This window comes from Nansenia antarctica, assembly GCF_963989245.1.
Source record: "Nansenia antarctica genome assembly, chromosome: 1".
NCBI lineage: Eukaryota > Metazoa > Chordata > Actinopteri > Argentiniformes > Microstomatidae > Nansenia > Nansenia antarctica.
The window spans coordinates 97367762-97378839 of NC_137674.1; positions in this window are offsets into that span (position 1 = coordinate 97367762).

The window sequence follows — 11078 nt, forward strand, 5'->3', positions numbered from 1 at the left end:
CATGAGTCAAGAGATGTGGTGGTGGTGGTGGTAAGTAGGGGAGGAGAGGAGACAGAGGGGAGAAGAGGAGGGTGTAGGGGAGGAGAGGAGAGAGTAGGGGAGGAAAGAGTAGTGGAGAGGAGAAGAGAGAGAAGGGGAGGAGAGGAGAGGGGAGGAGAGATAGGAGAGGAGAGAGAGGACAGAGTAGGGGAGGGGAGGAGAGAGAGGAGAGAGTAGTGGAGGGGAGGAGAGAGTAGGGGAGGAGAGGAGAGGAGAGAGTAGGGGAAGGGAGGGGAGGAGATAGAGGAGAGATAGATTAGAGGAGGAGAGAAGAGAGAGGAGAGAGTAGGGGAGGAGAGAAGAGAGAGGAGAGGAACGAGTAGGGGAAGGGAGGGGGGGAGAGGAGAGGGGTCGGGTCAGAGGAAGGGAGGAGAGGGAAAAGAAAAGCAAGCAAAGGAGCCACAGTGACAGTAACATCAATAGCCGGCTTGTTATATTTCTGAAAAAGAGATAATAAAAACACATGTTACAAATAGTACAGCTCTAATGCACTTTGAAAAAGAGAGAGATAAGCGAAGAGAGAGTTATTTCTCGTGCAGTGAGCACGAAGCCACTGAACTCACATCAATCAAGGTTAAGAGTAATTTGCAGGAAACTTATTAGGCTTGAGTTACACTTATTATCATAGACGCAATTACTACTAGAAAGAGAGAGAGAGAGAGAAAGCAAAGAGAAGGGGGGGGGCTGCATATAAATGAGCCCTTTTAGCTAATTAGCAGACCTGCGAGGGGTCCTGTGAGGATTTTTTGCTCACGTTTTTATATGTGGCACAGATCGGATATGTAACATGTAAGTGTAAGCAGTAAAAAACCACATTGAATCTGATATTCTCAAATCCGATTCAGGCCTCAATATCAAGCCGGCCTCAATCAAATACGAATCTGATATGTGTCATTTCGACTGCGGGCTAAGCAGGCAGGTCGCATATAACGCTCAATTCTGATTTGCACGTCATTGAAAATACGACGATCTTCGCATTTTGATGATGTTTGACGTGAGTTTCACTCTTCTTCTTCTCCGCTGTAAAATGTGTGCAATATGTTGCTGACCTCTAAACATACTTCGGAAAGCAATGACTTTATATTATAATATATTTGCCTGAAGGTCTATGACCGTAAGCTCGCAATAAACTATGTTTTTTTGCACAGTGTTTGAGTGTGCGGATGTTGTTATTTTGCACTCTATTGATACTCTTCAGTTCCAGCTCCTCAGCAAAGTCTGATAATGGATGAGCGATGGTATTTTCACTATTATAATATATATAAAAGGGATTATAATTTCTGTCACGTTTGCGTCCATTGCAAGTCCCGGCTGTTTGTTTATTTTCGTTTTCGATGTACGCATGCGGATCGCATGCTGATCGTTACAAATGTTACCAGTGTAAGCACAGGTATCAGATATGGGTCATTTGAACAAGTAGGTGTAAGCAGGTGTTCAAAAAAATGGTTTAAAGGCACCAAATCGGAACTAGGCATTACAACCTGTGGTGTAAATGCAGCCTAAGGTTTTGCTCGGACGAGTTGACCCATGAGCCCAGGTATTTGAAGTCATTGACTTCCCTCAGAGCAATGCCTCCTGTTGTTGTTAGAGGTGGATGGTCGGGAGGATGTTACAGGTGATTACCTCCGTTTTCTTGGCATTTAGCCGAAAGCCAACCTTGGCACACTCTGTCTCCACTCTGCACAGGAGCTCCTGTGCTTGCTCTAAGTCAGCGTTTCCCAAACTGTGGGTCGCGACCCCCTAGTGGGGCGCGGGGGTACTGCAGGGGGGGCGCAGAAATAATATGGGAGGGGAAAAAAATGCACACACAAGAGCTGTAAACAAACACTGCTTGCTTAAGGTTACCATCAGGGGTGTTGTGGGCGTTGGATGATAAAAATGAGAACCTGAATGGAGCGCAGGCCATAAACTGTAACAAAGAGGCAGCGAGGGGGCTCCATTCACGTCATTGACGCGCGCTCCATTCACGTCATTGACGCGCGCACTCCCTCCTCCAGCTATCTAGCAGCAACAACAACAATGGATAAGTTTATGAAAGAGCCAGAAGCTAAACGAAAAGCGAAGGAGCCCATGACAAACGTCCCAAAGCCAAAGTCAAGAAAGTATGACGATACATACCTCTCCCTGGGCTTCACGTCTAATGTGGTCGGTGCGGAGGAACGACCACTGTGTGTCCTCTGTCTCAAAACTTTAGCGGCAGAAAGCATGAAGCCTAGCAAGTTGAAACGTCACTTGGAGACCACACACCCGACTGATGTGAAGAAGCCCCTCGATTTCTTCAAGAGAAAACTCCAAGAATACCGTGGTCAGCAGAGCCGTTTCGTTAAAACAGCATCTGTTACGTCTAATGCTCAACTTGCCTCCTACAAAGTGGCATATCGTATCGCCCAGTCTAAAAAACCACACACCATCGCTGAGGAGTTAATACTCCCTGCAGCAATAGATATGGTTTCACATATGATAGACGAGGCAACAGCCCAAAAACTCAAAGCTATCCCCCTGTCAAACAACACTATTGCGAGACGCATCAATGACATCTCAGAAGACATGAAAGAGCAGCTTGTTGAGAAAATAAAAGACCAACGCTTTGCGCTCCAGGTAGACGAGGCCACAGATAGTAACAAGGACTGTCTGTTAATAGCGTATGTCAGATACATTGATGCGGAGGGTTTGAGCGAGGATTTGCTATTTTGCAACTATGTCCCAAACAGAGCAACAGCTGATGAACTGTTCAAAATCATAGACAAATACCTGAGTGAAGCCGATCTGAAATGGGAGGACTGTGTGGGGATATGCACCGACGGTGCCCAGGCCATGGCAGGAAAACGGGGAGGGCTCCAGACGCTCATCAAGCGCGTTGCACCGAAAGCAGTGTGGACTCACTGCATAATACACAGGGAGGCACTCGCGTCAAAGCAGCTGAGTCCAGAGTTGAATGACGTTTTGTCTCATGTTATCACCACCGTCAATTACATAAAAACAAGACCACTGAAAGCTCGCATTTTTCCCGCTTTGTGCGAGGAGATGGGCTCCGAGCACACAGCCGTGCTATTTCACAGCGAGTCGCGTTGGCTCTCTCGCGGAAAGGTGCTGTCCAGGGTGCTATCGCTGAAAGATGAGATCCGAATCTACTTGGAGGAGGAAGGGAACGAACTTGCCAGCAAGTTTAATGATGAAGACTTCCTCATGAAATTGGCCTACCTAAGCGACATGTTTGAGAAGCTCAATGAATTGAATCTACAGTTGCAGGGCAACAACACACACCTTCCACATCTGGCAGACAGGATACAATCTTTCACACGGAAACTGGACATGTGGGGCAGGAGACTTGAACAGGGGGACATCGACTCATTTGGGAATCTGAAGGCATTCATCGAGACCAATGAGCTGCAGAGCACAGTGGTTCCATGTATGAGAGAGCACATCTCAGCCCTGAAACAAAGCTTCCAGAAATACTTCTCTGTGGATGACAGTGCCAAATACGACTGGATTAGAGATCCATTTGTTGCACCACCACCTGCCATGTTCAGCACTGCGGAAGAGGAACAGTACATCGACATGACTTCAGAGTCAACCATGAGGCTGCAGTTCACATCCACGACTTTGGCTGGGTTTTGGATTGGAGTGGAGAAGGACTACCCTCTCATTGGACAGAAAGCTGTGGGAATACTGCTGCCTTTTGCAACATCGTACCTGTGTGAGATAGGCTTTTCTGCTGTTGCTGCTATCAAAAGCAAATACAGGTCGAAGTTGAACATTGAGAATGAACTGAGAGTGGCAGTCTCAAAACAACAACCCCGCTTTGAGAAGATTTGCAAGGCAAAGCAAGCACACACAAGTCATTGATCGTAATTGTGATAGAAATGTGAGGAATAAGAATAGTGATGCAGTAGAAATTAGTTAATGTTGATATGTTGAATATTTCAGTGGCACAGGATCATTTGCCAAGCACTTATGTTCCTTTTCAAACCATAATAAAATATAAAACTATAGTTGGATATACTGTATGTGTCTTGTTATTATTAGAAGAGAAAATGTAATGTTTTTACAACTTTATACAATTAATTATATCAATCTAGGTGGGAACCGGGTTAGGGGGGGCTCGAAAATATTTCCAATTACCCAAGGGGGGCCTGATTGAAAAAGTTTGGGAACCACTGCTCTAAGTGGTCGGAGTAGTCCTGGTCCGTAAGGATTACGGCGGGATGTCGTCTTGAGCTCCTAGGTGTTATAGTGAGGCCGAGTTCCTGCTCGCGTCCACTGAAGGCCTTCCTGAGCACATAGTCTAGGACTATGGTGAAGAGGAAGGGGGCAAGGGTGTCCCCTTGCAACACCCCAGCCAGGATGTCAAACTCCTCACTGTTGCCGTCTGGGGTCATCACCTTGGCTCTTGTACCCATGTACATGGTGTCTATGACCCGGAGTAGATTGGGAGGGACACCGTAGGCCTTAAGTATCTTCATCATTGAGCCTCTGTGTATCAAGTCAAATGCCTTTTTGAAATCAATAAAACACAGTACCGCAGTCTGGTTGTTCTTTTTCACCTTCTCAATGATTCTCCTTAAGGCCAAGATCTGGGCCACGGTGGTCCTCTCCTCTCGAAAAACTATTTTGATTTCCATCAGGTGAGGGCCGATGGCCCGCCGTATCCGGTTCAGTATCAGGTGATTGTACATCTCAATGATACGTTAGACTGATGCCTCGGTAGTTGTCTGGTTTTGAGAGATTTAAGCACTGGGATGATTAGAGAGAGAGGCTAGAGAGACCACATATCAGACTGGTTGTTTTTCATCAGAGCAAGGTTGCAAAACTCCAGGATGATGTCATCAAGATCACAGTTCTTAAGGACCTCTGGGGGAATGCCGTCCGGCCCAGCACTTTTTCCCTGCTTCAGCGTGGATTTCACTTTGGCAAACTCCCTGACTGTACAAGGACCGTCATCAATATTGAGATTCATGAGGAATGCAGGTATCTCTTCCTCAGCTCCGGTGTGCACCTAGGAGATTTCGGAAGTGAGTGAACCAGGAGGTCACCCTCTCCTCGAGGCTGTGGCTTGCCACCTGTCCCTCCTTTCGACCTTTTCTGTCCACTCATCTCATTAATGACCCTCCATGCCTCCCCGTACTGTTGTTCACCATGCGCTGCCTCCACTCTCTGCACCCTTGCCATCAGCTCCTCCCCCTTGATCCTATCGTAGGTATTGAAAAGAAGCTGTTTGGCCTCATTCAATACCCTGTGATTCTCTGTAGACGGCTCGAGCTAAAAGCCTCAGCGTGCTTCCTCCACCCCTCCACGCGCCACCACGACCTCCGGATGCCTGGCCCTCAGGGAGACACTGTACCTCTCCATCACTGGCACACACATCCTGGTCATGAGGCTCCTCCTCCTCGTCCAACAGCTGAAAGCGATTCCTCACCTCCACCGTGTACCTGGTTTGAAGGCCAGGGTTGGCCGAGAATGCCTTCTAGTCGTACCAGACCATCGGGCTTGGCTTGGGGACCCTGAGGCTCAGTCTCACCCTCATAGGGAGTTTCTCCACCTTCGCCTTACTAGTATGTAGTCCAGTTGACGTAGCATACCGGTAGCCCGGTCCTGGAAGGTCCATCTTTTGCCCACTCTTTTCTGGAACATGGTGTTTTCAACCAGTAGCTTGTTTTCCATGAGAAAGGCTGCAAGATATTCATTCGCCATTGCAATTTGTGGAGTTGTGGTACGTGAAAGGTGCGTCCTCTGGTCCGAGCCTCGCACTGAAGTCACCCAGAATTGCTAGGAAGTTGTGAGCCGGAATTTCACAGACCGCTGTTGCAAGGTCCTCATAGAAATTCTCCACCTCCTCAGCTAGTGCCACATTGGTGGGTGAGTACACTACTATGACAGTTGTAACTGGGTTGCCATCGAAGTATGTGATAAGGATCCTGTTGGTGTGATGGTGAACCCTATGGAGAGCCTTACGCACCCGAGAACTCAGCATTAGCCCCACGCCACCTGTTGCAGCCGGGGCCTCATTTCGTCATGCAGATGAGGTGATGAACAAGCATCTTTCCACTCTGCAATACACAATCTGATCATCAGTGTGCACTCTTCTATGCTCCAGGATCTCCACTTTCTTCGGCACAGTGTGCAAGCTCCACAAACCTCGCTTCTTCTACTGTGTTTGCGTTGGAGGTTCCCATGGTGAATTGTCTCTGACAGCGCAAGAGTGCATTGGACCCTGTGCTGTGATCGGATAGAACCCACCCTCCCGGGTTTGGGGTCCTATCGTCATGCTGTCATCCGGAGGGATGACCGGCATCTCCATCCGCTGCGTGACTCCTGCAGACTCCTGCCGCTGGAAGTATAGGATTTTGGATGACTGTGTTATCCATGTTAGGATTTATAATGCTATGTAAGGACTATAGGGCGCAACTCCTCGCAGTCCTACCCTGCCCGTTTTGGGCATGAGCCCTTGTCCACCCTTCGCTCCGATACCTTCAGGTGGTAGACAGCATGGAGCCTGGTGTGAGCAGCACCCGTGGTTTTTGTTCGGAGTGTCCTTCTCCTAGATGGGTTGCCTTCCATGGCTATGAGCCCCATCTGCCCATGCTATTTGCCCATAGCTGGGACAGGTTATATACTATACCAGGTTATATACAGTACCATAACCAGGACATGTTATAACCAGGACATGTTATAACCAGGACATGCTATAACCAGGACATGTTATGACCAGGACATGCTATAACCAGGACATGCTATAACCAGGACATGTTATAACCAGGACATGCTATAACCAGGACATGTTATGACCAGGACATGCTATAACCAGGACATGTTATAACCAGGACATGTTATAACCAGGACATGTTATAACCAGGACATGTTATAACCAGGACATGCTATAACCAGGACATGTTATGACCAGGACATGCTATAACCATGACATGTTATAACCAGGACATGTTATAACCAGGACATGCTATGACCAGGACATGTTATGACCAGGACATGTTATAACCAGGACATGTTATAACCAGGACATGTTATAACCAGGACATGCTATAACCAGGACATGTTATAACCAGGACATGTTATAACCAGGACATGCTATAACCAGGACATACTATAACCAGGACATGTTATAACCAGGACATGCTATGACCAGGACATGTTATAACCAGGACATGTTATAACCAGGACATGCTATGACCAGGACATGCTATAACTAGGACATGTTATAACCAGGACATGCTATAACCAGGACATGTTATAACCAGGACATGCTATAACCAGGACATGTTATAACCAGGACATGTTATAACCAGGACATGCTATAACCAGGACATGCTATAACCAGGACATGCTATAACCAGGACATGTTATAACCAGGACATGCTATAACCAGGACATGTTATAACCAGGACATGTTATAACCAGGACATGCTATAACCAGGACATGTTATAACCAGGACATGTTATAACCAGGACATGTTATAACCAGGACATGCTATAACCAGGACATGTTATAACCAGGACATGTTATAACCAGGACATGTTATAACCAGGACATGCTATAACCAGGACATGTTATAACCAGGACATGTTATAACCAGGACATGTTATAACCAGGACATGTTATAACCAGGACATGCTATAACCAGGACATGTTATAACCAGGACATGTTATAACCAGGACATGTTATAACCAGGACATGTTATAACCAGGACATGTTATAAGCAGGACATGCTATAACCAGGACATGTTATAACCAGGACATGTTATAACCAGGACATGTTATAACCAGGACATGTTATAACCAGGACATGTTATAACCAGGACATGCTATAACCAGGACATGTTATGACCAGGACATGCTATAACCAGGACATGTTATAACCAGGACATGTTATAACCAGGACATGCTATAACCAGGACATGTTATAACCAGGACATGTTATAACCAGGACATGCTATAACCAGGACATACTATAACCAGGACATGTTATAACCAGGACATGCTATGACCAGAACATGTTATAACCAGGACATGTTATAACCAGGACATGCTATGACCAGGACATGCTATAACTAGGACATGTTATAACCAGGACATGCTATAACCAGGACATGTTATAACCAGGACATGTTATAACCAGGACATGCTATAACCAGGACATGTTATAACCTGACCAGGACATGCTATAACCAGGACATGTTATAACCAGGACATGTTATAACCAGGACATGCTATAACCAGGACATGTTATAACCAAGACATGCTATAACCAGGACATGCTATAACCAGGACATGTTATAACCAGGACATGTTATAACCAGGACATGCTATGCAGTGTACCATAACATGTCATCAGTCACAGAACAAAGGAGCCACACAGGTTATAACCAGGACATAACCACACATGTTATAACCAGGACATGCTATAACCAGGACATGCTATAACCAGGACATGTTATAACCAGGACATGTTATAACCAGGACATGCTATAACCAGGACATGCTATAACCAGGACATGCTATAACCAGGACATGCTATAACCAGGACATGTTATAACCAGGACATGTTATAACCAGGACATGCTATAACCAGGACATGTTATAACCAGGACATGCTATAACCAGGACATGTTATAACCAGGACATGCTATGACCAGGACATGCTATAACCAGGACATGTTATAACCAGGACATGTTATAACCAGGACATGCTATAACCAGGACATGTTATAACCTGACCAGGACATGCTATAACCAGGACATGTTATAACCAGGACATGCTATAACCAGGACATGCTATAACCAGGACATGTTATAACCAAGACATGCTATAACCAGGACATGCTATAACCAGGACATGTTATAACCAGGACATGTTATAACCAGGACATGCTATGCAGTGTACCATAACATGTCATCAGTCACAGAACAAAGGAGCCACACAGGCCGGAGGGTGAGCTCCGCTCCGCTCCTCTCGGATCAGCACACCCCATTCTCCTCCGTCTCCTCTTTGCTCTCTTTATGTTTCGTATTCTCAGTCTTTTCCCTTTCAGCTCTCCTCACTCTGTTCTTCCTCCCTCTATTTACCTCATCCTTCCTCTTCCTTTTTTTCCCCTATGCCCTCTTCTTTCTCTCTCCTCTCCTCTCTTCTCCTCTCGTCGCTCCTCCCCTGTCTTTCCCAACTCCTTCATAAACAGCTTTCCCTTTGTGTGTGAGTCAATTAGAGAGCCCTTTGGTTTGATTTATAGACTGGGGTACCTATGGCCTAATGGATTGGTGTGAATTAATATGCATTTTTCTTATATGTGTGATAAATTAAAAGCAGGGAGACAATAGAGGTCACAGAGGAGTGCTGGTGTTTAGTCAGTTCCGCCATGCTAGCACTTTAATAAACCTTCTCCTGAAAGGAATATCAATTTGAAATGTAGCCGTAATGGATTATGAACAATAATATGACTATGCATGGCCTCATTGAATTGTGATTTTTCGATACCTTAATATCTGATTAGTGGTTAATTCACAGTGGACCCAACTAGCCCATTGTCTGAACTAAAGAAAGGATTATTGAATGTGGAATTCAACATTTGGGACCAATTTATCTTTGTGATATTTCCACCTAATGTCAAAATAGTGAACAGAAGGGTCAAGTTTCTAATAAAGGCCTATGGACAATATCACCTGTCCTGAGATACTGTATGATGCGATAGGTCTACTGCTAGACACTGCTGTGTTATAGTTCAGGCCAGGGTTCACTCTGGGAGATACTTTTTCACCCCCATATCATATCATAGAGAATGTCTCCGTTCCTGCGAGATATGGCTTCGGCTAATGACATCAGGCCCTCAGGTCGTCCAAGCTATAGCCGCGGAGTGAGCGGCAAGGCAAGGCAAGGCGGTGAGATGTATTATCGCGGCACCTGCCCTGGAGGGAGAGAGATAATACTCAATCTAGCCGACCTCATTAAGGGACCCATGTTTGACGCTCTCCACCGGAGCCCCGGTACGGTAGATCTCACCAACCCCATCGCCACGCGGTGATGAAAAAGCGCTCGTCTAATCATTCCTCTTCGCGGCCGCGGCCGAGGTATGTGCGGAGATTATTAACTGGTTTAATAGCTAACGATGCCTGACAGGTGCTCTTCTCTCTGAGATTAAGCACTGGCGGGTTAATGGTGGTATTTCTGAGATTGTCATAACTCACAATAGGGCCATTAAAGTGATATTACGGAGAAGGCTTGATCTGATATGTGTTTAACTCCAGCAAGGTGGCATTGGGCATTTTTCACCAAGATGACTGCCTGCAGAGCCTCTAACACCAGATATGTGAATCTAAAACACTCCAGATAAGAAAGGAGGGAAGAAAGAGAGAGGGATAAAGAGAGGGATAAAGAGAGAGGGATAAAGAGGCGAGAGGAGGTAGAGCAGAGAAGGACCCCGTCGTTGACATTCTAAAGTTATCAGGTAGCCTTCTTCTCCTGGGATATGAGGACCAGTAGGATGCTTATTGAAGCTACGCAAGAGGTGTTAAGATGTCTCTTACTTTTTTTTTTTTTAGATCAACTTACCAATCAGTTTCCTCTCCTCCGCTAACTTCACCTAACACGCCTCACCTGGTGCAGGCGCGTCTATATCAGGAGCATGCAGTCCTAATTGGACCAACCCAACAGTACCAGAACAGGAATGAGGAGGCGTCACTAAGTTAGTGAGCATCCTTGGCGAGGAACAATCTCTTCTTTGTTGATGCACATTCTCACAAAGAGAACAGGACAAAGAAAGACGCATTCCTTTACTATGGGAGCGTTGACGGTCAGGAGGTCTTAGATTCTGCACTAAAGATCACCACTTCCCTCTAGTGGTGAGTAGACGGTACTGCACAAAAGAACAAAGGACCAACAGATGACCATATCCAGATGTCTCTGGGTAATAGCAACCAAACAACGTCACTCCATGGTAAGTTAACCATGACCCAACCATATAGATGCAGATGTTCATCTCTAAAAAGTAGATCGTGTTCAAGAAAAAAAAAAATCACAGCATTAAAAAAAAA